Source organism: Pristiophorus japonicus, chromosome 17 (assembly GCF_044704955.1).
Source record: "Pristiophorus japonicus isolate sPriJap1 chromosome 17, sPriJap1.hap1, whole genome shotgun sequence".
Taxonomy (NCBI): domain Eukaryota; kingdom Metazoa; phylum Chordata; class Chondrichthyes; family Pristiophoridae; genus Pristiophorus; species Pristiophorus japonicus.
In genome coordinates, this window is record NC_091993.1 from 114,717,699 (window position 1) to 114,745,608 (window position 27,910).

General features: G+C 44.2%; 1 protein-coding gene across 3 annotated transcripts in view; it reads right to left on the reverse strand.

Moving 5' to 3' along the window:
* The window catches only part of LOC139227951 (plasma membrane calcium-transporting ATPase 1-like), a 262,677-nt gene extending 250,279 nt beyond the window's left edge, over window positions 1–12,398 (reverse strand). For all 3 annotated transcript variants that reach the window (XM_070859112.1, XM_070859111.1, XM_070859113.1), the window contains exon 1: window positions 11,931–12,398. The gene's annotated coding sequence lies outside the window, so the exon portion shown is untranslated. The remainder of the gene's footprint in view (window positions 1–11,930) is intronic.
* Between the last annotated feature and the right edge of the window lie 15,512 nt (window positions 12,399–27,910).

Below are 27,910 nucleotides of genomic sequence, written 5' to 3' on the forward strand. Positions count from 1 at the left end.
ATAATGTTCCAAAAGGAAAACAAAGTACAAATAGAATGCTGCAATTAAATGTCAAGGTTCAAACACCGATCACAAGCCACTCGAACTCTTGCAGTGTCATCAGAACCCACCAATTAAATTACAGCTGTATGACTCACTCTACACAGTCCACAATTCCACCATTAAAATGAGAATTCAATAACCAAAAAGTGCCAGAGTTTAATCAGCATAGAAAGTGAGGCAGATTGGTGTACCCAAAACACTCCACCCCAAAATGGTACCCAGTAGGTGTATTCACAGACTGGTGTACCCAAAACACTCCACCCTGAAATGGTACCCAGTCGGTGTATTCACAAATCACCTACTTGGGACTGCTATTAGCCAAGAGTACCAGGTGGAGACTAAACTAGGAAGTTCAGCAGAGTTGTCCTCAGAGCTACCAGGCAGCAGTTCTAGAGTTACACTGACCAATGACCAGGTTATTGTTCACTTTCTACATCAATAAATGACAGGTTTTGACAAGGGGGGAAATGGAGCAATGGGGATTGAGACAAGAGAGAACCATAAACAGCAAATACAACTATGTTACTCTGCAAATTCATCACAGAACCATGTGCTCAAAACATCACTCCAGGAATGTGCATTAAGGACTTAAAATATCTGGGTTCTGGCAATTTTACAAAATGAGGGACATTCTCCCAAACAACTGCTGTCATGAATGCTCCAAACAAGATTTCACTGACATGTTCAACAGCAACACCTTAGGGATACTGTACGCAAAGGAGCACAACAATTCCCAGTAGCACTTTTTGGCAGGAAATTAATTTTGCAACACCTGCATCGTGACCTGTTGAGTAAAGCACTTAATTTTAAAAAGACAGTCACCATCAATAACGCTTTGTTTAAACATCAGCTGCCAACAGGAACTTGAGAGCTGGAGTGGTCCAGACAGATGAATTAACACACAGTTGAAACTAAAGCTAAAGTTGAAATTGTGCACAATTTTAAGAGAATGTTGTTTTATCAGAACTGCCATCTTTTAGACAAGAGATTAAACGGAGGTCCAGTTTGGCTGCAAGCAAAATCCTGTGTCCTTATTTGAAGAGCATATAATGAGATCCATATCCTGACCAACATTCTTCCCTCAACCAGCACAGATTAACTGTGATCCTCAGATTCTCTCATGTACTGCAAATGAGACCTTGCTGCATGCAAAGTGGCTGATGTGTTTGCCTATATAACAGGGATGAGCCAAAAGGTGGGCAAGGGAAACGTTACAAGGACACCCTCAAAGCCTCCCTGATAAAGTGCAACATCCCCATTGACACGTGGGAGTCCCTGGCCAAAGACCACCCTAAGTGGAGGAAGTGCATTCAGGAGGGCGCTGAGCACCTAGAGTCTCGTCGCCGAGAGCATGCAGAAATCAAGCGCAGGCAGCGGAAAGAGAGAGCGACAAACAAATTCCACTCACCCTTTCCCTCAACAACTATCTGTCCCACCTGTGACAGGGACTGTTGTTCTCATATGGGACTGATCAGCCATCCAAGGACTAATTTTTATAAAGTGGGAGCAAGTCTTCCTCGATTCCAAGGGACTGCCTATGATGATGATGATGATGATGATGATGATGATGAATAGGGACTGCACTTGAAAAGTAACGCATTGATGAAGTGCTTTGGGCCTTCCAGATGACACACAGGTGCAGTGCAAATGTAAATTATTTTTATAAAATGTAATTTTTTTTTTTAAAAAGGTGGACAGCAACAAGATGAATATAAAAGTAGGTAAATAATATTGCTGCCCCTCAATTAGTTCAAGCAATTCTGCTCAATGTATTAGACAAGAATTCTGTACAAAGAAAGAGGATTCCACACACTAAGAGGGTCCCTCACCTACCCTATCCCCACCCATCTACCATTCCAACCCGTCTACTACAGCAGGAAGATAAAGTGGTCAGTGCCCTGGGTATTTATGTATAGCATGTCAGCACAATATCAAGAATAGTTTTACATTCCCCTACTTGGGAGATCTGCCAGGGAACCTGTTCTCAAGCCTCCTGCCAATGCTACCCATTAACCAGTCAGTAGAACAAGATGCAAGGATGGTTGAGACAACTTTCCTTCAGCATTTCCTGCACCAAGGGAAATGACTAGCCTCCGCTCAGATTTAACATACGTAGACCACGGGCATTAGCATCCACTCAAGGGCACATTCTTAATGCATTGTCGCCAGATCACTAATCAACTTGGGAAAATATGTCCATTTGTAATAAAATACAATATAAAACAGCATCCAGCGGGTATTTTCTGGCCGATAACATTCCATTCATTTTTGGGCTGTCATACTCAAATGTAAAGTGTAAAGAAAGGCAGTTGTTTGAAATGTACGCTTCAGGGAGAGAGAATAGTGGAGCCTGAAGCCTCTTAATTATCTCTACCAATCATACTTTAAAGCCAAACCAAACTAGCATTCCATCCTGTAAAAAGGGACAGAGCTTCACCTTTCCAGCAGAATGATACTTTGTGCATTACATGGCATAATACTCCTGCCCTTTAAAACAGCACACAAATCTGACTTGTTGAGCATAAGAAATGAGCAGGAGTAGGTCATGTGGCCCCTCGAGCCTGCTCCACCATTCAACTCCACTCCACTTTCCAGTCATATCTCGATCTTGAATATACTCAACTGAGAAACCACAGCCCTCTGGGGTAGAGAATTCCAAAGATTCACAAGCCTCAAGTGAATAAATTTCTCATCTCAATCCTAAATGGCCGACCCCTTCTCCTGAGACTACGGGGCCAAAATTGATCAACGGCAAGTTCCGCCCATTTACCGTCGAAGAGACCGCTAAGATCCAGATGGTACTTTTGAGCGGAACTTTGGTCAAAAGAAAAAAGAACACCCGGCGGGAAAAATGGGCGTTATACATGGATTCTCGGCAGTCCTGGTCAAATTATTCTGAGGCTAGTGTCGGCCCAGGGAGGAGGGAAAAAACAAATTATTTTAAAAAAAAAACCCGAAAATAAATCAGGAAGCTTTTCCACTGAATCGCTGCAAAGGAATTCGAAAAAAAATGTTTACTTACCTTTTTTTTTGCAGGGTTTCATTCCTACCGTCCATTGAAAGGCTGGTACAACTGTGCATTTTTTTTTGAAGAAGTACGGATCATCGCTCCCACCAAACTCAGGTGGGAGTGGTTTTCCCAGCGTTGCAGGCTGGCGGTCTGCTCCCCAGCGGTATTTCAAAACCACCTGCGTAAGGCCCTGATGAAACTCCCAACGAATGGAAGACCGCCCAAAACAAGGAAATACTGCCGAAAAAACCGGCAGTAGGGTCATCAATTTCAGACCCCATGACCCCCGTTCGAGACTCTCCAGCCAGGGGAAACAGCCTCACATCTAAAAATCGGTCAAGCCCTCCAAGAATGTTTTACATTTCAATAAGATCACCCTGCATTTTTCTAACCTCCAGAGAATATAGGCCCTTTCTACTCAATCTCTCCTCATTGGACAGCTCTCATCGCAGGAATCAACCTAGTGAGCTTTCCATAGGAAATCTGCTAGTATTTTATAAAAGTTGGATACGAAATGTTAAAGATCGTAACTACATTTCTAAATTCCTTCTCCAATTCAAATGCTCTGGCTACAGTTTGACAGGCATTATTTGCTGTAACCTTGATAAAATCTGGACAACTGCAACACCAGACATCATATCAGAAACCACAGTGGACCCAAATCACCACCACTAGATGCACATTACTATTATAATTCCAAAATCCCAACAGAGCCAGTCTCAGCCTATAAAGCAGATCAAAACAATCTTACTTTGGGAGTAACAATTGGTTCATAAAAACCCAGTTTCATTAAAATGGCAGTGCCTTAACATGGAATGTTTTGCAAGTACAACAACATACCTCCAATGTTTGTAACAGTGAAGATGTGCACTGGACAATTAAATGTAGAAGATAAAGCCCACACTAAGGTGAAGTGCCAATGAAGGATGCTCAATTTTTCTTCCAGAAAGTGTACACAAAAGCTACCTTGACTAGGGAAAGACAATTTCTTTTGCCCTCTTACATTCCCCATCAAAAGGACATTACAGATCTAAATATTATAAGCTGCAATATTTTGAATCAGGAGTGAGGGAAATGCACCTGCCTGGAATGGATCATTATTGATAATGATATCAAATTCTGCTTGCTTAAAAAAAAAGGAACCATTCCACAGATATTAGCTGTTAAATATACACAGTGTTCTCCCTTAAGTAGACATTACAGCTGAAGTGAAAAATATTCAAGATGAGGAGCAGAAGCAGTGGTGGTTTAATTTCCCCGTTATTTGCCAATTATGGAATCACATTATTATTCTGCAAGTGTTGAGTTAGCACTATTGACATGGCAAAGGCTTCTCTCACTAGACAGGCTCGCTCTCTCTTTCAAGCAAGGGATGTCAGTGCTGGTTTTAAAAGTCCCAATAGTACAGTCCATTTCTGGTTCCAAATATGTTGGACTGACCCATTGCCCCAATATTTATGGTAGAAATGAAAGGCAATGCGATAGTTGTATGTATCCTGTAGCAGAACAGAGGGGGCTCCAAATAGAGAACTGGGGCAGACAACTGCATTTCACTTCTGAAAGGAGGAAGATAATCAGAATCAGTAATACAAATGACAGCTATTTTTCCCCTAGATGTATTGCAGGCCTGTCATTTTGAAACAAAAAATGTTAGTGATTTACAGGGCTCCTTTGTGTAGCCCTGGTCAACGAACTGGAGCATTAGGAAACAGTACTGTACCCCAGTGTTATACAGTGACAGACCTGTACCCGAGTGTTACACAGTTACAGACCTGTACCCACCAGTACTGTACCCGAGTGTTATACAGTGACAGACCTGTACCCACCAGTATTGTAAACACTGTTAAATGAAGGAATTGAGTGTAATATCTCCAAGTTTGCGGATGACACTAAACTGGGTTGCGGTGTGAGGAGGATGCCAAGAGGCTGCAGGGTGACTTGGACAGGTTAGGCGAGTGGGCAAATGCAGTATAATGTGGATAAATGTGAGATTATCCATTTTGGGCGCAAAAACACGAAGGCAGAATATTATCTGGAAAGGCGGCAGATTAGGAAAAGGGGAGGTGCCACGAGACCTGGGTGTCATGGTACATCAGTCACTCAAAGTGGGCATGCAGGTACAGCAGGCGGTGAAGGCGGCAAATGGTATGTTGGCCTTCATAGCTAGGGGATTTGAGTATAGGAACAGGGAGGTCTTACTGCAGTTGTATAGGGCCTTACCTGGAATATGGTGTTCAGCTTTGGTCTCCTAATCTGAGGAAGGACGTTCTTGCTATTGAGGGAGTGCAGCGAAGGTTCACTAGACTGATTCCAGGGTTGGCTGGACTGTCATATGAGGAGAGACTGGATCAACTGGGCCTTTATTCACTGGAGTTTAGAAGGATGAGAGGGGATCTCATAGAAACGCACAAGATTCTGACGGGACTGGGCAGGTTAGATGCGGGAAGAATGTTCCTGATGTTGGGGAAGTCCAAAACCGGGGGACATAGTCTTAGGATAAGGGGTAGGCCGTTAAGGACAGAGATGAGGAGAAACTTCTTCACTCAGAATTGTTAACCTATGGAATTCCCTGCCGCAGAGTGTTGTTGATACCAGCTCATTGGATACATTCAAGAGGGAGAGAGATATGGCCCTTACGGCTAAAGGGGTCAAGGGGTATGGAGAGAAAGCAGGAAAGGGGTACTGAGGAAATGATCAGCCATGATCTTATTGAATGGCCCAGTCCTGCACCTATTTTCTATGTTCTATGTTCTATGAAACAGGGTACACATCAGGTAGCCTCTGCCTCATAGCAGTGTTGACATGACAGACTGATTTCAGGTAGCTCCTCTTCTCCCCTTCGCTCAGTGGTAGCACTCCCATCTCTCGGAGACAGAAGGTTGTGGGTTTAAGTTCCAATCCAGAGACTTGAGCACATGATCTAGGCTGATAATTTAGTGCAGTACTGAGGGAGTACCGCACTTTCAAAGTACCATCTTTTGGATGAGACGTTAAACCGAGGCAGCCACGTCTGCCTTCAGGTGGACGTAAACGTTTCCACAGCACTATTTGAAGATTAAAATGTTGGAAAGTATGAGGTCATGCACTTTGGCAGAAAAAAAAAATCAAAAAGAGCAAGTTATTATTTAAATGGAGAAAGATTGCAAAGTGCTGCAGTACAGCAGGACCTGGGGATACTTGCGCATGAAACATAAAAGGATAGTATGCAGGTACAGCAGGTGATCAGGAAGGTCAATGGTACCTTGGTCTTTATTGCAAAGGGGATAGAGTACAAAAGCAGGGAAGTCTTGCGACAGCTATATAAAAAAAGGTATTGGCGAGGCCACACCTGGAATACTGTGTGCAGTTTTAGTTTCCATATTTACGAACGGATATACTTGCTTCGGAGGCAGCTCAGAGAAGGTTCACTAGGTTGATTCCAGGGATGAAGGGGTTGTCTTATGAGAAAAGGTTGAGTAGGTTGGGCCTCTACTCATTGGAATTCAGAAGAATGAGCAGTGATCTTATTGAAACATATACAATTATGAGGGGACTTGACAAGGTGGATGCAGAGAGGATGTTTCCACTGATAGGGGAGACTAGAACTAGAGGGCATAATCTTAGAATAAGGGGCCGCCCATTCAAAACTGAGATGAGGAGAAATTTCTTCTCTCAGGAGGGTTGTAAATCTGTGGAATTCATTGCCTCAGAGAGCTGTGGAAGCCGAGACATGGAATAAATTTAAGACAGAAATAGACAGTTTCTTAAATGATCAGGGAATAAGAGGTTATTGGGAGCGGGCAGGGAAGTGGAGCTAAGTCCATGATCAGATCAGCCATGATCTTATTGAATGGTGGAGCAGGCTTGAGGGGCCGTATGGCCTACCCCTGTTCCTATTGCTTATGTTCGAACAGGAGAACTCTCCAGGAATTCAGGCCAACATTTATCCCTCAACCAAACATCTAAAATAATTGAGTTATTTATTTCATTGCCCTTTGTGGGACTTTGCTGTGAGCAAATTAGCTGCCGCGTTTCCAACATTACAATTCAAAAGTACTTCATTGGCTGCAAGGTGCTTTGGGACATCCCAACATCATCATGAAAGGTGCTACATGAATGCAAGTGTGTTTGCTCTTTTTCTACTCCTATCCTTGCCAAGTGTTTTTCTGCTAAGTGACTTAAGGTTGAGAGAGAAGAGACTGATTAGAGTTATCTTGGATCACTCTTGCACATCTAATAACAGAAGATGCAGTAACTGGCAGAACGTCAATTGTCCATTCTTTCAGCTGGAGAATTGCCAGTGGTGGAGAGAGCTGAAGGGCAGAGAGAATTTATCCCCCATCCCCAGTTCAAATCTTATTTGACAATGACTTGACTTTGGATTAAACTTTACTATTTTTGCAAGACTTCCAGATAGTTATGTTCCATAAAAGTGGACATATTTTGGTCATTATGCCCAGTCAGATTTAAAAGAGCTTATCCTAGTTCCAAGACTTCATACTAACAGAATATTAAGCAACAGGATATTAACTGAGGAGCTGCAATACAAAATATCTTTGAACAAAAGTAACATCAGCACAAGAACAGCTGTGACCCACACACACGAACACTATTGCCACTCAAAAACCCTATGAAAAGAAAACCAAACCAGAAAATACTAAAGAGAAATATAAATCACAACAGTTTACATAGTTGTAATGCAGGAGAGCAAAAACAATGTGCGCAATCCTTCCTTGGGGGGAAACCACACAGTTGACATATGCATTCCTAAGGATGTGACAAAGCAAAATTCATGCCAAGACAGAACGGGCAGGTGTTACCAGAAAAAAAAAGTGTGGTATATTAAACAGGTTTATTCTATGCTCCAAGACTGAAATAAATAACATAAACTGGTACTTCTCCAATGATGCAAGTCAATGCAACTCACAACTTTAATACAAGTTATTTCAAATCATATTTTTGTTAAATTGGCTACATTATGAAACCAAGTTTTGCTAAGCAGTAGCTGGGGTGGGGCAGCAGGTGTCAGGGATGGAAAGAGTCATACCATATTATCTGTTGATCTTACCGGAGACTTCATACCAAATAAATAGTACATTATAAATAGTTACTCTATAAAAACCAAGTTTAACAAACAATTTATTTTTGAAACAAATTCCCCCCTTTAAACAAAAGGATTATCCCTCTCTTCCGCTTTTGACCATTTTAGCTTGCCTACTGTTTTTATGCTTCCTCTTTTTAGCTGGGAGTACAGAATCACTCCGGACATCAAGACAGCTTCCATCAAGCCTTCTCTATTATCACCACAAGATGCATCTTTCTGCAAGTAATTTTTTTTTTTTAATTCTGCACCTCAGTGTGCTCACACTTTCCTCCCCTGGCCCTTCATTGGCCACCGAAAAAAACAAAACCCCAAACAGAAGCAAAGAATTAAGTCCATAGGGAAGACTCAGCACACCAACAAAAAGGAAATGAACAGACTTCATGAAATGATTCAAAACTGGAGTAAGGTTTTAGTCTCCAATTCTACATTGAAGATCATTGTTAAAAAAATATTTATGTCTGTACAGAATTAAAAATGTCATGACCAGAAGCACGAGTCATATATTTTAATTCTTTACAGCGGAAAAAGTGGACTCATTTTGGTCATTATGCCCAGTTAGAGCTAAAGAGCTCATCCTAGTTCCATGACTGCTGCAAATCATTCTATTTTAGGCCAAATCTACTCAGTGAGTGCATCAGTCCCACTAATGGGATAAAAAAGACTACTCGTTGGAGAGATGAGGTAGCTTAGACAACCTACCAAAGATCATTATAAGCAACCAACACACTTAGTGATATCCTTCAATAATGGGACAGACTCGTACTGCAGTATAAAGACACTACATCATAAAATGACAGAATCCAATACCACGGACATGACTGCCCACATGCCAATCTCAGCTAGTCTATGAAGGGGCATCCCAGAGGTATTTCCCAGAGGGTGCGTGTATGAAGAATGTGTTTTTTTTTTAAAAAAGGATGATTCAGTCCCAAGCCACGTCACAGTAGCTACTTACAGGACTATATTTATAGATGCCCAAGAGCAGGTCGCCTTAGTCAAAGGCAGTGGCGCAATGCCGCAGAGGTATATGGTGGAGTTTGGCGGGGGGGGGGGGGGGGTGGGGGAGAAAGAGAAGGGAAGAGGGAAGACCACCTATAAACAGCACAAAAATAACTTTTAAATAGGGATTTCTGTATTCCATAGTTTTGTTCAATGAAGCAATGTGGATTTGATGTGATCACCAGTGATTTCTTTTTCTTTCAAGAAGCGTAAGCAAATCAAAGTGATAACGATTTACTTCTTTGATCATTTATCTAGTTGCTGGGGTTTTATATCTGGGCGGTCATAAATGAGTGATGTTAGAACCACTTTATTTCCTCTACAACCTCAATTTTGGTAGAGTCTTCCACAACAGTCCCCATGGCCAGCAGCTGTTACAGTAAAACCCTTAAAGATTAACTTTAAAATCTACAGTACCCCATTACCAACAAGGTCAATTTTTCATATTTAAAAATCAGCCATTTAAGGAGCTGTGAACACTCGGGCTTAGTTTAAAGAGTAGTTAGCAGTTCAGTTCAAGAAACAGATTGCAATATAAAAAATACAATGTAACTATTGAATCCCGTTTGATCTAAAAAGATACTTGTAAGTCTGTCTGGAAATCCTAAAAGATGCTGAAAGGTTTAGATATCAAATTGCAACAATTTAACTCTACACTGATGTACTGTATTAACAAGGTTTACTACTATTCGAAACTTTGAATCTTGACATTTGAACCCTCATCTTTATTGTATCAAACTTAAATACAACAGTTCAGAATACCCTGATCACAAGGTGATTTAATATAAACATTTTAAAACTGCTAGATCAGAATACCACTACTCGTCAGACTAGCATCTAAACAGCCAAGAACATCGTGCATTTTTATTTACCCTGTACTTCGTTTTGAAATTCATGATTTGAATATTTACTTTATTTGGGTAAGAACCAATTAACTGCATACACTCAACCTTTGTTCACAGAGTTCTTTGGAACACCAATTTTACACATCAATCATGTTATTTCCTGCACAGATTTTATATTTTACCTTGCTTTACTGGATTGGCGATATCAAATATCCCAACGTCAGTTACCATTTGTGTCAAAAATGTATTTTGTAACATCTCCAATGCAGCTTATATATTTTAATATTTATATTGGCATTACAAATTATTTTTCAGAAAAAAACTATTAAATTTTAGTCAATGTTCAGCCACATACCGCACACAAGGGTCTTATTGACTCATAATATTCACATTCTAGCAATGAGCAGCACAATCAGATGCTTTCCTGTTCCTATAGCATTTGTTCCCATAAATTTGGGCAGCTGCATAGAATTTGCAGCGATTCATAGGGTTCCAGCTCGAGAGCAAACCACAAATCAGGTCGGAAATTTAGAAATATGTTCATTTGAAAAGACCCTTCCAATCCTGAAGTGGATGGTTTCACCCAGTGTGATAAAACACTGCTAACTGCAACATGATCTACAAACGTAGAAATAGAACAAGGTGGGAAAGGGAATTTTACACGTATTTATATATTAAAAGATTGCTCAAATAAATATTTGATGCTGGGGAATTAAGGAAACGTTTAATAACTAGGATTATGGGATTTTCGACATTCTACTCCCTTCTTGAATCTAACATTATAGCTGAAGACAGAAGATTTCACGGCGGGGTGGCACTGTGAACTGTGCATTTATTTAAACTCAGAAAACGTATCGACAATTTGAAGTTAGATCTGTTTGACTGGCTCCTATCGAAGTGGAGAGAAGGTGGAGAAGGTGAAAAACGTACGAGCTATTTGCTGGTCTATTAATCCCAATTATTTCCTCTACCGCCCTCTTCCTGCACAGTGGTTGGAAAAGCCATTAATTCATTTTAAAAGCTCCGAAATTCAGGGGATTAAGTGTTTCATTTTTTTTCCAAAAAAAAAAAGAGAGCGCGACTGCAAACTCCTACATAGGACTGAGCATCACAGGATCAAGCTCGCGTCAACTAAATTGCATCCTTGGACTGCAACTTGGAATTACATGCAGACCATCTTCCATTCCAAACACAATCCCGCCTCGCTCAATATAGCTGCAGAGGAATATACAGACTGGGTGCAAAAGCACGACTGGTGTCTAAGTCTTTCCTTTAAAATATATTAAACACACACACACACACACACATAGCCCAGGGTTTTCCCCACAGAATGCAAACCGTTACATTGTGTAAAAGCACGGTGGCCTGGAAAAAAAATGTCAAGGGCACAAAAAAAACCACCAACACATTCGTCGTTTTTGGAGCTTCAGAAATTCCCAAATCGCTGCAAACAGTGATGCAGGTTTTAGAATCATAAACAGCAGGATCATTAAATGCAATATACTACAAAAAAACAACATGGAAACAGTCATCCCTGAAGGGCCCTCCTCTCATTAAAACAAAAAAAAAATGATCTTAAGAGTCAACTCAAAACAATTTTTTCCTCCTCTGTCCCTTTTCCCCATTACACGACCAGACTTTGCAACACAGTCAGACTGCACAGTTAACCAGTTTCTCCAAATGCTGGGATTTCTTTTTTAACAAGTAGGAATAAATGTTAAAGCTGAATCATTCTAATTAAAGGTCAGTAAAGGCTTCCAACTGGCGCAGCTTTCACATCCTAAATTAGATCCTTACATTGCAATCGGGGGGTTTACCAACTGCAACAGGACCCTTTTAGGGAGGGAAAAAAACGTGAATTTTTTCCTCCCTCCTCTCTGGTCACAGTAAAAACGATCATTTCTGCGCTACACGTATCAATGCAGCAACTCTGCTACACTTCAACACTTACCAGAATCCTCCAGAGATTGTTTTCCCCCTCCCCTCAAGACAACTCCAGGCCTTTCACACAGATCTTAATTTTTCCTCTTCACTTGCACATCTTTGCAATTCAAAAAAAATCTTCACATTTTTTTTTTGCCCTCCTCTCAAAACTCCAAAATGCTTGGGATAGTTGCTGAAGAATCCGGAATTGCGATAAATTGGTGTGTGTGTGAGGATGTGAGAGGAGGAAGAAAAAAATATTAGTCCCAGGAAGGAGAGAGGGGAAAAAAAAAAGTCTTTTCAATGGGGTGCTGATTTTCCTCAGGATAATTGTTGTGGCTTCTTCTTCTTCTTGGCAGAGATTTGCGTTCTTAAAAAAAAATAAAAGAGACGGACGGGAGGGAGCCTGTGTATAAATATCCACCGAGTGTTTTCCCCCCCGCCTAAAGCCTTTCCCCACCTCCTCTCCTCTCCTCTCCTCTCCTTCCTTCCTTCCCTCCTTCCAACCTGGTACAGCAGACAGCAACGCTGGGTCCGGGCTCCGCTCCCGGCTCTGTCTCTCTCTCGCTCGCTCCCAACTTGAGCAGCACAACCAAACCTGCCCACTGAACCTCCCTCGCTAATTCCCCCTTATTGGGCAGCAGCACAACTTTACCTCTTTATGCATTCAACGCTTTGCAAGAAGAAGGAAAAAAAATCCATTCAACCTTTAAAAAGGGGTGGAAATATTTGCAAAGCATTAAGAATTTAATCATTTAGAAGGTCTCACTCGCCCAGGATTTTTTTTTGCCAAAAAAAAGGATAAACTCCCCCCCCCCGCCCCGCCGGGAAGGATAATTGACAGATGCATTGGCCAATCGTCACTCACTTTTGCACGGCTCTTCGGTGCATTTCAACCAATTGCAATCTCGCAAACCGGGCCGGGAAGGCGTTCAAGTCCGGTGCCGTCAAGTTGGGTTGAAGTAGCAAAGAAGCACTTGTATAATTTGTGTTTTTTACTGCCGTAAAAAAAAAACCAAATCAGTGTTTGGAGTGTCCCCCAGATCAGGGAACACTTGATTTAATTGATTAATTTGTTTCCTACAAAAGAGTTGAATCAGCCAAGAGATTAGCCTTAATGTAACGGAGGGGGTTTGAGCGGCCGCGCGTGGCTTTCTGGGAGTTGTAGTCCGTCAATCCCAGGCCGCCCCCCTGAACGATGAACGCGCGGCCGAGGGTGGAACTACAGCTCCCGGCGCGCCGCGCGGCGCAGAGACCAGCTGGACTCGATCGACTTGTGCTGGCGTGTGCAGGGAAATAGAGAAGTCCCAATAAGTTTAACCTTGTAAAACCCACGCACTTAGGTCGGAGGCTGTTGTGGGAGGGTGGAACGGGGTAATTAGTGTTTCTTTTTTTATATGAGTAATAGGGAAGCTAAAGGATGCAATGTTTTATCCCCAGTGGAACAAGCACATTTATTTAACAGGGCCACCAATATGTTGCAATTTATGACATACAAATGTTAGGAGTGACACTTGCGAGCAACAGTATCAATACAAACTGCAAAAGGCATTTTAAAATATACATTTTTAAGTGTAACAAATCAAAACGGTGTAATTAATGTGTTGTAGGATGACAAAGGAAAGAGGTTAAAAGGACAATTAGGAAGGTAAAGAGGAAATATGAAATGAAAATATTAAGGAATATAAAAAGACATAATAAACAATTCTATAAGTGCATAAGATGTAACAAAAGGAGATTAAAATTAAATAGGGCCATTAAGGGCTGAACAATATAAACTCCCAGGTGATACTGAAATGGCAGGAATACTGTACAGGTACTTTGGGCTCAATTTTTCCGTTATCTGCACGTTTTTGGAGCATAAATTAAAATTTCCTAGTTTTTCCAAAGTTTCTGTGCCAGTGTAACTCAGTTATGATTTTTTTTAGGTTAGTATTTTTTTGCATCATGGGGGCATAACCTATGTCTGCGCCAGTTTTTCACGTTTCAGCAAGTTTGGCCAACTTACATTTTTCCGAGGACAGCGTATGTGGCCACTCCCGAAAAACCTTCTGGGCACTTAAGAAAAAGCAGCACACATCAAAAAAGTCGTGCAGAAAGACGCCATTGTTTTTAGGCAAAGTTTTGGAGGAAGTCAAGAAGGCAAAGAGTATGCATCATGGAAGCTTAATTTTTTCAAAGTCAAAAGGGAGAAAATGGAAGTCTAATGCAATTCTTTAATTTTAGATTTTTTTCAAAATATCATCATCATCATAGGCAGTCCCTTGGAATCGAGGAAGACTTGCTTTCACTCCGAGAAAGTGAGTCCTTTGATGGCTGAACAGTCCGATGCGAGAGCCACAGACGCTGTCACAGGTGGGACAGATATTCGTCGGGGAAAGCGGGAGGGCTGGGACTGATTTGCCGCACGCTCCTTCCGCTGCCTGAGCCTGACCTCTTCACACTCACGGCGTTGAGATTCGAAGAGCTCAACGCCCTCCCGGATGCACTTTCTCCACCTAGGGCGGTCTTCGACCAGGGACCCCACCAGGTGTCAGTGGTGACGTCGCACTTTACCAGGGAGGCTTTGAGGGTGTCCACCACCACCGAACGTCTCCTCACCGGGCTCAAGAGTCGGAGCATCGGCCGGCAGAATTGCTCCCTTGCTCGGACACAGGGACTCGGGGCGGCTTCAAAAAAAGCCCGAGGGGTGGGGTAGAAGCTGAACTAAAAGGCTAAAGGGATGAAAACCCTTAGGCTATACAGCAACTTCAAAAGAAGCCGCGGGAGGAGGTGGGGTGGGGGGGGGGGGGGGGCGGGGGTAGATGCCAAGGCTCTGTGTTCAGGCGAGGGAGCAATTCTGCCGGCTGAACCTCGAGCCCGATGAGGAGACGTTCTCGGTGGTGGGGTGCTACTTCGAAAAAAATCAAAAATAAAAGAGTTTGGTTCTTTATTGAATGCCTAGCTTCCCATTCTAAGCAAGCCTATTGTGCATGCACAGACCAGGGTGTGGTCCATACTAGGGCGTGCACCTTGGGGAGAGAGAGGAAAGAAGGTGTGAGTGCTGTCTTTTCCTTGCTGTTTTGAGCTTCTTGCAAAGCTACAATTAAATTATGGGGGCAATATTGACTGCCATATCTCGTGCAAGCTTCTGCATGATTGTGCTGTGGAGGAGAAGATTGATTAGACAGCATCGCCTGAGGAACCTCAGAGCACGTAGGGCGCTGGGCAGGAGGCCATACCCACATTGGGTACATCAAGATAGGCGTTCATACCTGTACCTGAGTGATGCAGAAAGTATCAGAAGACTGCATTTCTGCAAAGAAGTTGTAACCAAGATCTGTGAATTATAAAAGCACACCTGCACCCTAGATGCATCAGGAGGACTGCTTTGTCAGTTGAAGTAAAGGTTACAACTGCACTTTCATTTTATGCATCTGGATCATTCCAGGCCACAACTGGGAATGTGTGCACCATTTCTCAACAGCAACACATATTTGCATTTGGCAGGTGACTGCTGCACCGTATGCCCAGAGGAATGACTACATAAAGTTCCCCATGACCATCCAGGCAATGTGTGACAGGGCTGTGGACTTCTCCAGGATTGCTGGCTTCCCAAAGGTACAGGGCTTAATTGATTTTACCCACATCGCCTTGCGAGCACCAATGGAGGATTCCAAGATGTACAGGAACAGAAAAGGCTTCCACTCCGTAAACGTGCAGCTCGTCTGTGACGACATGCATTGCATCATGGCAGTTGCTGCGAGATACCCTGAGATCACCCATGATGCGTTCATCCTACATGAGAGTGCTTTATCTGCCATGTTTCAGCAGCAGCCAGAAGGGCAGAGCCTCACTACCTGGCTCATGACACCCCTACGCGTAACCCAGACAGAAGCTGACCGGGAATACAACATGTCGCATTGCGACACGCAGCATAATAGAGAGGACCATTGGCATCTTGAAGCAGCGTTTCCAATGCCTGGACCATTCCAGAGGCTACTTGCAATACTCCCCTGAGATTGTCGGTCAGTCACTGTTGTGTGTTGCATGCTGCACAACTTAGCTAACATGAGGCAGCAGGAGCTGGTATTAGAAGATCCACCTGAGGTGAGAGTGGCTGATGATGAGGAGGAAGATGCAGATGATGAGGAGGAGGAGCAGGAGGAAGTCATGTAACTACCTGAACCCGGAGCACGACGGCGGAGGAGGGCGGGCTATTATGCCCCTTTAACGATTGCTCAAGCCTTGTGTCAGCAACTCATCCATGAACGCTTTGCTGCCTGAAGGCTTAGCGGCAACGATTCCAAAGAGACCATGTTTATTGTTTGGACTTGTTCTATAATGTTGTGTTGTGTTAATGGAACAAATAATGGAAATGATTCAGTTATAATTTAAAATATTATCTTATTCAAAAGTTTAACACATGTTTGAACTTAACTTTAATAAAAAAATATTCTTGTATCAAACTGTAAAGTTTTCAGCTAAGATCACTTACAAACTTTAAGATCACTTACAAACTTTAAAATTGCTTACAAACTTTAAAATCACTTACAAACTTTTAAACTTGGAAATTTACATCACTTACAAAAAACTTTTAATTTGAGAACAGTTACAAAAGTAACAACAATAAAAACAACAGCAACAACAGCAACATCAAAGAAAGGCTGCACCCATCTCTCCTCCACCTTATTCCAAGACTGCCCGCTGCACTTGGTCTTGATGACTTCATCCCTGCCCACAGGCGGTGACGCAGCATTTCTCGGGTTGGTACCAAGTTTATTCTTTCAAGCATCTCGGGTAATGTGCACTTCTTGATGGGGGGCGTGGCCAGGCAGTAATATGGAAAGTCCGGCTTGGGCCTCTTCAGAGGCTGGTCTGAGGATTGGAGTGGGAGTGGCAGTTGATTCTGTCAATGGCCGCAGGGTCTGGGTGTGTTCCCTTATTGCAGCGGCTACCTCCGATATTCCCTGCCTCATGTTCACCGACAGCGTATCAACTACCTGCAACATTCCCTGCCTCATGTTCACTGACAGTGTATCAACTACCTGCGACGATCCATCCCTAATGTGCCCGGACAGTGTTCCCATTTCTCGTGAGAGTGTTGTTACTTCTCCCGACAGTCCCAATACCTCATCAGCCACCCCACTGATGGTGTTCAGGAGTGATCGCGTAAGGTCAATGCTCTCCGCATTCATTGCCAGCATCTGAGCCACATCTGTTACATCCTGCACCTCAGGAGGTTGCTGTCGAGCTCTCCTTCCCCTCCTCACCCTGGGTGTGGCTCGCTGAATCCCACTGGAACCCGCAGCCTCGGACGGTGGGGCCCTGTGTGTGCCTTTCTGCACCTCACTGGAACCCACAGCCTCGGACTGTGCGAAACCATGGAATGTCCCAACACTCGTACCGCTCAGGAAAGGGGCTGACACCAAATGGGCGGCACCTGCACATCCTCCAGAGTGAGTACAACAGTGGGGACTTCATCCCCCTCACCCCCATGCTCTTGGTCTGGAAGATGTTCTCCTCTTCAAGCTCGTTTGAATCTTCTTCTGCATCGGCTTCAGCCTCTTCAGGGTTGGCCTCAAGTTCTGCAAAATATAACAGAACAGACAAATGGTTAGCAGCAGGGGAGGGGCCAGGGTGGGTGGTATGAGTAGGCTCACACAGCGCAGGCAGCAGGCTGATTTGAAGGACCATGATGAACAATAGCACATTGCATCAACTGAAGCGTAGCTGACGGAGACATCCCCATGAACCGAAGCATGGCTAGCCTGCACAGTACTTAACATTTAGCAAAGCCAGACTGTGGAATTTGCAGGACTTACCCTCTCCCTCGAGTGTGGGCCCAGCTTGTGCAGTGGTGGTTGCTTTTCTCTAGGCAGGACCCATCAAAGCAGCAACCCTGTCTTCCAAGTGTGTCAGTGTGTGCAGATTCGCCGGGCCTCCTCCTGTTCGATTTCTCTCTTTTTTTGTGTGTCACCTTCCCCTGCAAGACCATCAGCAGGCCGGGGCCATTAGACGGAGCAATGTGTGGCGGCATGCCACTGCAGGGAGCATCACGTGCTGCTGCAGGAGTATTAAGGCTGTGAAGAGGGCGACTGGACTTGACGTCACCCAAATCCAGGTCGCTGATTGGAGTGCGGGCAGGTACAGCTGGGGCGGTGAGGTCGGGGCGAAGGAGCGGCAAGAGTTCGTAGAGGGACGTGGTCGGGGCCCAGAAGAGGCGAGGGCCCAGGGGCAGCATGGGCCAGCCCACACTGCGATATGTGTGCGCGCTAGGTCTGTGCAGCAGAGTTGGTCTCCAGTCGTCTTGGTTAATCCATGCTACTGGGCCAAGACCGAGCTCTGTCAAGCCCGTGCGGTTACTGGTGTGCAACGGCCACCACACGTTAAAAAAATCCATGCACAGGCATCTTCCACCTTTCAACATGTAGTTCGGGATCCAGAATATTATGTCCTTCATTGAAACACCTGTGAACACATCCCTTTTTGACATGGAAGCAAGTCGTCCTCGTTTCGAGGGACTGCCTATGATGATGATGATGACGCAAAGATGAAAATATAACTTTTTAGAGAGGGTGTCTTTCTGCTGGGTGGGACATAGAGATGGTCACATTTACAATTGCAATTCCAGTGAATAAATGAAAATATTACTTACACTAACTACTTGACCAAGGTCCTGCCACTTCTTTTTGCACTGGCCTCTGGACCTTGGAGTGGCCACCAGTAATCTTCTGTAAGTTGGTTCCAGCGTTTCTTCATTTCTTTTGGTGAAATTTTTATGTGACCTCTGCTGGTGTCCAGCTCGTGCCATCTGGTTTGAATTACAGTAACTAGTGCCTCCACTTCAGCCTGTGAGAAATTGTTGGTCCTTGAGCCACGTTACATCTTGGATTGCAGCTCCGATTTTTCCACTGAGAATTAAAGTTCCCACACAGTTCTCACACACAACTGGCTCTTTAAAAATGGCCGAATGCAGACCGGGAGGTGTATCGGACATTGCACGATTATAGCAGTCGCGTAAAAGACGCCATTTTTTTTTCCTTGTGCATGCGCAGAAGGGGGGAGCATCGTTTTTTCGGTGCAGACATTAGGCTCCACCCCCCGAAGCTAAAGGACAGGCTGCGCGGCACCAATTAAAAAAAATCAGAATGGGAAACTTTCAAGTTATTTTTTTGGAGTAGTCAGGGCCAAAAAAAAATGGGTGTAACTTTTGTAATATGCCAAGAAACAGCATTGGGGAAATTGAGCCCTTTGTGACAGTTTTCGCTGAAGAGACTAAGAAAGCGGAAATGGGAACAGTAGACTAATTCAAGAGGAATATTACAACAGTTAAGATTGGAAAAAAATGAGATACCAGACAAACAAACTGGACAAAACCCCAGATCCAGATTGATTATCCCACTGAATTCTCAAAGAAACTAGAGAAGAGATAGCAGTGGCAGTATTATACACATATAAACATTCAAAGAGACAAATGTATATAGCGCCAGAGGACAAGTGAACAGCAAATGTAATGCCTATCTTCATAAAGAAAGATATAACGAATCTAGGTAACTTTAAACCAGTTAGGTTAACTTCAGTGGTAGGGAAGATACTAGATTTTTTGCTTAGAGATTAAATAATATCAAGAGATGGAGAATATAATAAAAAAAGATCAGCCTAGATTTCTAAATGGAAGGTTATGTTGAAGCTACCTGAAGAAATTATTTAAAGAAGTAACCGAAAGAGTAGACAAGGGCCATGCAGTGGATGTGGTATAGATGGACTTTCAGAAGGCCTTTGAAAAGGTTCCATATAAAAGACACACAAGGTCAGGATGTGGGTAGTTTGGTGTCAGATAGCAGAATGGATTGTAAGATGGCTAAAAAAAACACAAAACTGAGGGTTGGAATTAAAGGATGTTTCTCAAACTGACAGAAAGTGGGAAGTGGAGTTTGTTGTGTATCTGTAAAGCATGCACTCCCATGTTCCGCCACCAGGGAGCTCATCCCTTGAAGTCCCTATGGATCCCAGCATCCCTTGGGAGCACTGTATATAAGCCGGCCCCGAAGGTCTGTTCCTCACTCTGGAGTGTCTTATTAAAGACTGAGGTCACTGTTACTTTAACCTCCCTGTGTGCAGCCTCATCTGTGTTAGGAACACTATAACTGGCGACGAGAATACAAATCCAATACAAAGATGCAGCAAACTGTGGGCATCCTGGAGAAGTTCTTGGAGGGTGAGGACTGGGAAGCCTATGTCGAACGGCTAGACCAGTACTCTGTAGCCGGAGAGCTGGACGGAGAAGGAAGTGCTGCAAAAAGGAGCACCGACCTACAGTCTCATGAAGAATCTTCTGGCTCCGGTGAAACCCACAGATAAGTCGTATGAGGAGCTGTGTACACTGGTTCGGGAGCATCTTAATCCGAGGGAGAGCATGCTGATGGCGAGGTATCGGCTCAACACGTGCCGGCGATCTGAAAGTCAGGAAGTGGCGAGCTACGTCACCGAGCTAAGGTAACTTGCAGGACAATGTGTGTTTGATGGCTACCTGGAGCAAATGCTGAGAGACTTTTTTGTACTGGGCATTGGCCACGAGACCATCCTATGAAAACTTTTGACTGTAGAGACACCGACCCTCAGTAAGGCCACTGCGATAGCACAGGCGTTTATGTCTACCAGTGATAACACCAAACAAATCTCTCAGCACACAAGTGCTAGCAATGTTCATACATTAACTGGAACTGTGTTAGCGAGCAGAAATGTACAGGGCAGAACCCACGAGTCTGCAACTGCCAGCAGGCCTCAGGTGACCCAGATGACTCAGAGTCAGCAACAAAGGATGAATGCAAGGCAATTCACATCTTGTTGGCGTTGTGGAGGCTTCCATTCGGCATGTTCATGCCGCTTGCAAGAGCTGTGGAACAATGGGTCACCTCCAATGAGCTTGCAAACGAGCTGCAAGCTCTGCAAAACCTGCTAACCACCACGTGGCAGAGGAAGATCGGTCGATGGTGGATCAAATCAATTTCGAGCCTCAGAGAGAGGAGGCAGATGCTGAAGTACACAGGCTGCACACATTTTTGATGAAATGTCCACCTATAATGCTAAACGTAAAATTGAATGGCTTACCCATAGCCATGGAACTGGACACTGGCGCTAGCCAATCCATCATGAGTAAAAAGATGTTTGAGAGACTGTGGTGCAACAAGGCATTCAGACTAGCCCTGAGCCCCATCCATACGAAACTGAGAACGTACACCCAAGAGTTTATCACTGTCCTGGGCAGCGCTATGGTCAAGGTCACCTACGAGGGCACAGTGCACGAACTGCCACTCTGGCCCCACACTGCTTGGAAGGAGCTGGCTGGGCAAAATCCGCTGGAACTGGGATGACATCCGAGTGCTATCACATGAGGCGTCATGTACCCAGGTATAACAAATTTCCTTCCCTTTTTGAGCCAGGCATTAGAAACTTTTCCGGGGCGAAGGTGCGGATCCACTTGGTCCCAGAGGCACGACCCATTCACCACAAGGCGCGAGCGGTACCTCACATGATGAGGGAGAGAGTGGAAATCGAGCTGGACAGGCTGCAACGCAAGGGCATCATCTCCCCAGTGGAATTCAGCGAGTGGGCCAGCCCGATTGTTCTAGTACTCAAAAGTGATGGCACGGTCAGGATTTGCGGCGATGATAAAGTAACTATTAATCGTTTCTTGCTACAGGACCAATACCCGCTACCTAAGGCAGATGACCTATTTGTGACGCTGGCAGGAGGCAAGATGTTCACCAAGCTCGACCTGACTTCGGCCTACATGACACAGGAGCTGGAGGAGTCTTCGAAGGGCCTCACCTGCATCAACACGCACAAGGGACTGTTCATCTACAACAGATGCCCGTTTGGAATTCGGTCAGCTGCAGCGATCTTCCAAAGAAACATAGAAACATAGAAAATAGGTGCAGGAGCAGGCCATTCAGCCCTTCTAGCCTGCACCGCCATTCAACGAGTTCATGGCTGAACATGAAACTTCAGTACCCACTTCCTGCTTTCACGCCATACCCCTTGATCCCCCGAGTAGTAAGGACTTCATCTAACTCCCTTTTGAATATATTTAGTGAATTGGCCTCAACTACTTCCTGTGGTAGAGAATTCCACAGGTTCACCACTCTCTGGGTGAAGAAGTTTCTCCTTATCTCGGTCCTAAATGGCTTACCCCTTATCCTTAGACTGTGACCCCTGGTTCTGGGTCATGGAGAGCCTACTCAAGTCGGTATCACACACGGTGGTCTTTCAGGACGACATATTGGTCACGGGTCGGGACACCGCCGAGCACCTACAAAACCTGGAGGAGGTCCTCCAGTGACTGGATTGCGTAGGGCTGCGGCTGAAGAGGTTGAAATGCGTCTTCAAGGCAACAGAAGTGGAGTTTTTGGGGAGAAAGATCGCGGCGGACGGCATTCGGCCCACAGACGCCAAGACAGAGGCTATCAGGAACGCGCCCAGACCACAGAATGTCACGGGGCTGCGGTCGTTCCTGGGACTCCTCAAATATTTTGGTAACTTCCTACCGGGGTTAAGCACCCTTTTAGAGCCCCTACATGTGTTATTGCGCAAAAGTGAGAACTGGGTATGGGGATAAAACAAGTAATTGCTTTTGAGAAAGCCAGAAACATTTTATGCTCCAACAAGCTGCTTGTATTGTATAACCCGTGTAAAAGACTTGTGCTAGCATGTGACGCATCGTCGTACGGAGTCGGGTGTGTATTACAACAAGCTAACGTTTCGGGGAAGTTGCAACCTGTCACCTATGCTTCCAGGAGCTTGTCTAAGGCCGAGAGGGCCTACAGCATGATTGAGAAAGAGGCATTAGCGTGTGTGTTCGGGGTAAAGAAAATGCATCAGTACCTGTTTGGCCTCAAATTTGAGCTGGAAACCGACTACAAGTCCCTCACATCCCTGTTCGCTGAAAACAAGGGGATAAATACTAATGCCTCAGCCCGCATACAAAGGTGGGCACTCGCGCTATCAGCGTATAACTATACCATCCACCACAGGCCAGGCACCGAGAACTGTGCGGATACTCTCAGTCAACTACCATTGCCCACCACGGGGGTGGAAATGGCGCAGCCCGCAGACTTGTTGATGGTCATGGAAGCGTTTGAAAATGATAAATCACCTGTCACGGCCCGCCAGATTAGGACTTGGACCAGCTAAGATCCTCTGCTGTCCCTAGTAAAAAACTGTGTACTGCATGGGAGCTGGGCCAGCATCCCCGTTGAAATGCAAGAGCCAATCAAGCCATTCCAGCAGCGAAAGGACGAGCTGTCCATCTCGACTGCCTGTTGTGAGGTAACTGCATAGTGCTACCAAAAAAGGGCAGGGAGACGTTCATCTCGGATCTCCACAGCACACACCCAGGTATAGTAATGATGAAAGCGATAGCCAGATCCCGCGTGTGGTGGTCCGGTATTGACTCTGACTTCGAGTCCTGCGTATGGCAATGCAGCATATGTGCTCACTTGAGCAACGCGCCCAGAGAGGCACCATTAAGTTTGTGGTCCTGGCCCTCCAGACCATGGTCGAGGATCCATGTCGACTATGCGGGCCCGTTTCTCGGTAAAATGTTCCTGGTGGTGGTGGATGCTTTTTCAAAATGGATTGAATGTGAAATAATGTCGGGAAGTACCACCACCACCACCATTGAAAGCCTGAGGGCCATGTTTGCCACCCACAGCCTGCCTGACATACTGGTCATTGACAATGGGCCATGTTTCACCAGTGCCGAATTTAAAGAATTCATGACCCGCAATGGGATCAAACATGTCACCTCGGCCCCGTTTAAACCAGCCTCCAATGGGCAGGCAGAGTGGGCAGTACAAATCATCAAACAGAGCCTTAAACGAGTCACAGAAGGCTCACTCCAAACCTGCCTGTCCCGAGTACTGGTCAGCTACCGCACGAGACCCCAGTCGCTCACAGGGGTGTCCCCGGCTGAGCTACTCATGAAAAGGACACTTAAAACCAGACTCTCGCTGGTTCACCCCAACCTGCATGATCAGGTAGAGAGCAGGCGGCAGCAACAAAATGTAAACGATGGTCGCGCCACTGTGTGACAGGAAATTGATCTGAATGACCCTGTGTATGTGCTAAACTATGGACATGGTCCCAAGTGGATCGCAGGCACAGTGATAGCTAAAGAAGGGAATAGGGTGTTTGTAGTCAAACTAGACAATCGACAAATTTTCAGAAAGCACCTGGACCAAACGAGGCTGTGGTTCACAGACTGCCCTGAACAACCCACAGCAGACACCACCTTTTTCGAGCCCACAACACACACCCAAAGGATCAACGACACCACACCGGACCAGGAAATCGAACCCATCACGCCCAACAGCCCAGCAAGGCCAGGCTCACCTCGCAGCCCTGCAGGGCCAACAATACACAGCCCAGTGAGGGCACAGCCTACACACCAGAACAGACATTTGTACCGAGGCGGTCCACCAGGGAAAGAAAGAATCCCGACCGCCTCACCTTGTAAATAGTTTTCACTTTGACTTTGTGGGGGGGGGGGCGGGGGCGGAGTGATGTGTATCTGTAAAGCATGCACTCCCATGTTCCGCCACCAGGGAGCTCATCCCCTGAAGTCCCAAGGGATCCCTTGGGAGCACTGTATATAAACCGGCCACTAAGGCCTGTTCCTCACTCTGGAGTGTCTTATTAAAGACTGAGGTTATTGTTACTTTAACCTCCCTGTGTGCAGCCTCATCTGTGTTAGGAACACAATAGAGTTCAGTATGAATCTGTGCTGGGATCACTGTTGTTCACCCTATACGTAAATGATTTGGACACAGAAATTGGAGGTATGGTACTGAAAGTTGCAGATGGTACCAGAGTGGGGGATTAGTTAATAATGTGGAAGACTGCATCAAATACAGGAAGACATGGACAGGCTTGCAGAGTGGGCAGATAGATGGCAAATAAAATTTAATATAATGAAGTGTGACGTGGTTAATTTTAGTAAGAGGAATAACGAGGTTGCTTATTCCTTAGAAGGTAAGAAACTAAATGAGTTTGAGGAGCAAAGAAATCTGGCAGTACAGATGCATAAGTATCTGAAAGCAGCAACATACATTGATAAGGCCATAAAGCATGTTAACAAAGTATTGGGGTTCATTTCGCAAGGATTACAAAAGCAGGGAGGTATAATTTATATCGAACCTTGGTGAGACCACACTTGGAGTACTGTGTGCAATTCTGGTTTCCATATTGCAAAAACAATGTTGAAGCACTGGAGAGCGTGTAGAAAATATTTACATAAGAACATAAGAAATAGGAACAGGAGTAGGCCATACGGCCCCTCGAGCCTGCTCCGCCATTCAATAAGATCATGGCTGATCTGATCATGGACTCAGCTCCACTTCCCCGCCCACTCCCCATAACCCCTTATCCCCTTATCGTTTAAGAAACTGATGTTACTAGATTTACAAGGATGTTACTAGAATTAAGAGGATACAACTATCGGGAAAGATTGAGCAGGCGTTGGTTCTTTACTCAGGAAAGAAGATGACCTGATAGAGGACTTTAAATTTATGAAGGTGTTCGGTAGTGTGGATGTGGAGAAACTGTTTCAACTTGTTGGTTGAGTCCAGAACAAGGGGGCATAAATATAAGATAGCCACTAATAGATCAAATAAAGAGATTAGAAGGAATTCTTTGTACAAAGGGTGCTGAGAATGTGGAACTCACTGGCACATGGAGTAATTGAAGCAGTTGACATTGAATTTAATAGGAGGCTTGATGCATACATGAGGGAGAAGGGAAAAGAGGGATATGGGGGCAAGGTGGGAAGAGATAATTATAGCGGGAGAAGATTCTTGCGAATTATGAACACCAACATGGACCAGTTGGACAGAATGGCCTCTGACTGTGCTCTTGATTCTGAATAATTTTATGCAGTTATGGTACTAATATTAGCAACCCGCCAAGGCAAGTAGTGACATTGATTTCAGTATGACTGATAACATCTGGAAAAAAAATGAGAGCTGCCAGTTTGTCATAAAATCTCAACTGGTTCAATAATGACTCTCTGGAAGGGAATCCTGTCAACTCTACCCACTCTGGCCTCTCGCGTGATTTTAGTCTACACGATGTGGTTGACTCATCGTGCTTTCTGAAGTGGCCTAGCAAGCCATTCTGTTGTCAGGGTAACTCTGGGCAATAAATACAACCTTGCCAGCATCACCAATGTCCTGAGAACATTTTTCTTTTTAATTCCCACTGAGTGACAGTAATAGGTCTGTGTATAGTGCTTCTACCTACCACTGCGATAAATAAACTTGTTTTTGGCACCACTGCGATAAATAAACTTGTTTTTAGCTAATACCTTTATCCTTGTTTCCATCCTGGGAATTGTTACTTGCACAGTAAGTGTTGTGAGAAACCCTGTTCGATGTTATTATTTGCCAATGGGATATCGAAGTTGTCACATTGTGATAAACTGGACAGGACTGATTCTCCCATTTTGACGATTGTAATCGGATGCATATTATAGGAGCAACCTCAATACCAGCTGCAGTTTGTGTTGGGATAGTCTTAAGCCTCATATCCAAGTCCTGATTTTGTTCCCCTCTACACTAATGTAGCAACATAAGATTTTTGAAGGAGACAGCCCACCCCCTTTTTGATTCATCCCAGACACCTGGGACCATAATGTCCTGTATAGGGTGGATGGGCTTCACCTGAACAGTGCTGTATCTAGTTCAGAAAGAAAGTAGTAGAAACATTTGGATTTTATATGGCGCCTTTCATGACCACCAGAAATCGCAAAGCAGTTTACAGCCAATGAAGTACTTTTGGAGTGTAGTCACTGTTGTATGTAGGAAACGTGGTAGCTAATTTGCATACAAGCAAGTTCCCACAAACAGCAATGTTTATTATGTTGATTAAGGGATAAATATTGGCCAGGACACCAGGGATGACTCCCCTGCTCTTCTTCAAAATAGTGCCATGACATCTTTTATGTCCATTTGAGAGAGCAGATGGGATGTCGGTTTAACGACTCATCCGAAAGACGGCACCTCCAACAGTGCTGCACTGAAGTGTCAGCCTAGAATTTTTGCACTCAAGTTCCTACCCACAACCTTCTGACTCAGAGACGAGTGTGCTACCCACTGAGCCACGGCTGACACTGTTCAGTGAATTGAATTGGGACAATAGATATTGTAAGTGTAGAGGAACATAAGGGAAATAGTAACCATAACACAACAACTGAGATGTACTTGATTGGAAAAAGGCAAATTTCAATAAGATAAGTAACGAACAAGCCCAGATAAATTGGAGGGGAAAATTGGCAAATAAGACACTGCACAAATAGTAGGAAATTTTCAGGAACTATTTAGGGTAAAGGGAGTGTAGCAAAAACAGGAGTTCCTTTGATGAGTAGAACTATTCAAATTAAAATGAAAATTAAAAAGACACATCTGACCTATCAAGTGCTGATCAGTCATAATAAAATCAAATGGAGTATAAAAAATACAAAGGAGAAGCAAAAAAAGCAGATGAGAAAGACTACAAATGGATTTGAAAAATAAAGTCTGGCAGGACACATAATGGATAATAATAAAGGATTTTATAGACACATGAAAATAAAAGGATTGTTGAAGATAGGTAAGACCTATTAGAGATGAAAAACAACATTGATCGGTCAAGGAGGATAAAGGAATGGCAGAGATATGGAAGTGAGCCAATTGGCTGAGTTTTCAGAATGGGAACAAAAGGATACAAGAGGATAGAGTGGAGCAATTATTTGGGGCAATCATAGATAAAGAAATGCTACTGAAAACGTTTGTGGAAGTCAAAAGTGGCTAAAGTACCAGGACCTGATGGAACGCATCCTCGACAACAGAAGGAAATCAAAAGGAATATAATAGAGGCTCTGAGCAAATTTTTCAAACATCATTAAAGATAGAATCTGTGGCAGAGAACTGGCATGTTTCCAAAGTAATACAGTACCTCCGTTTAAAAAGGGAGCAAGTGATAAAATATGTA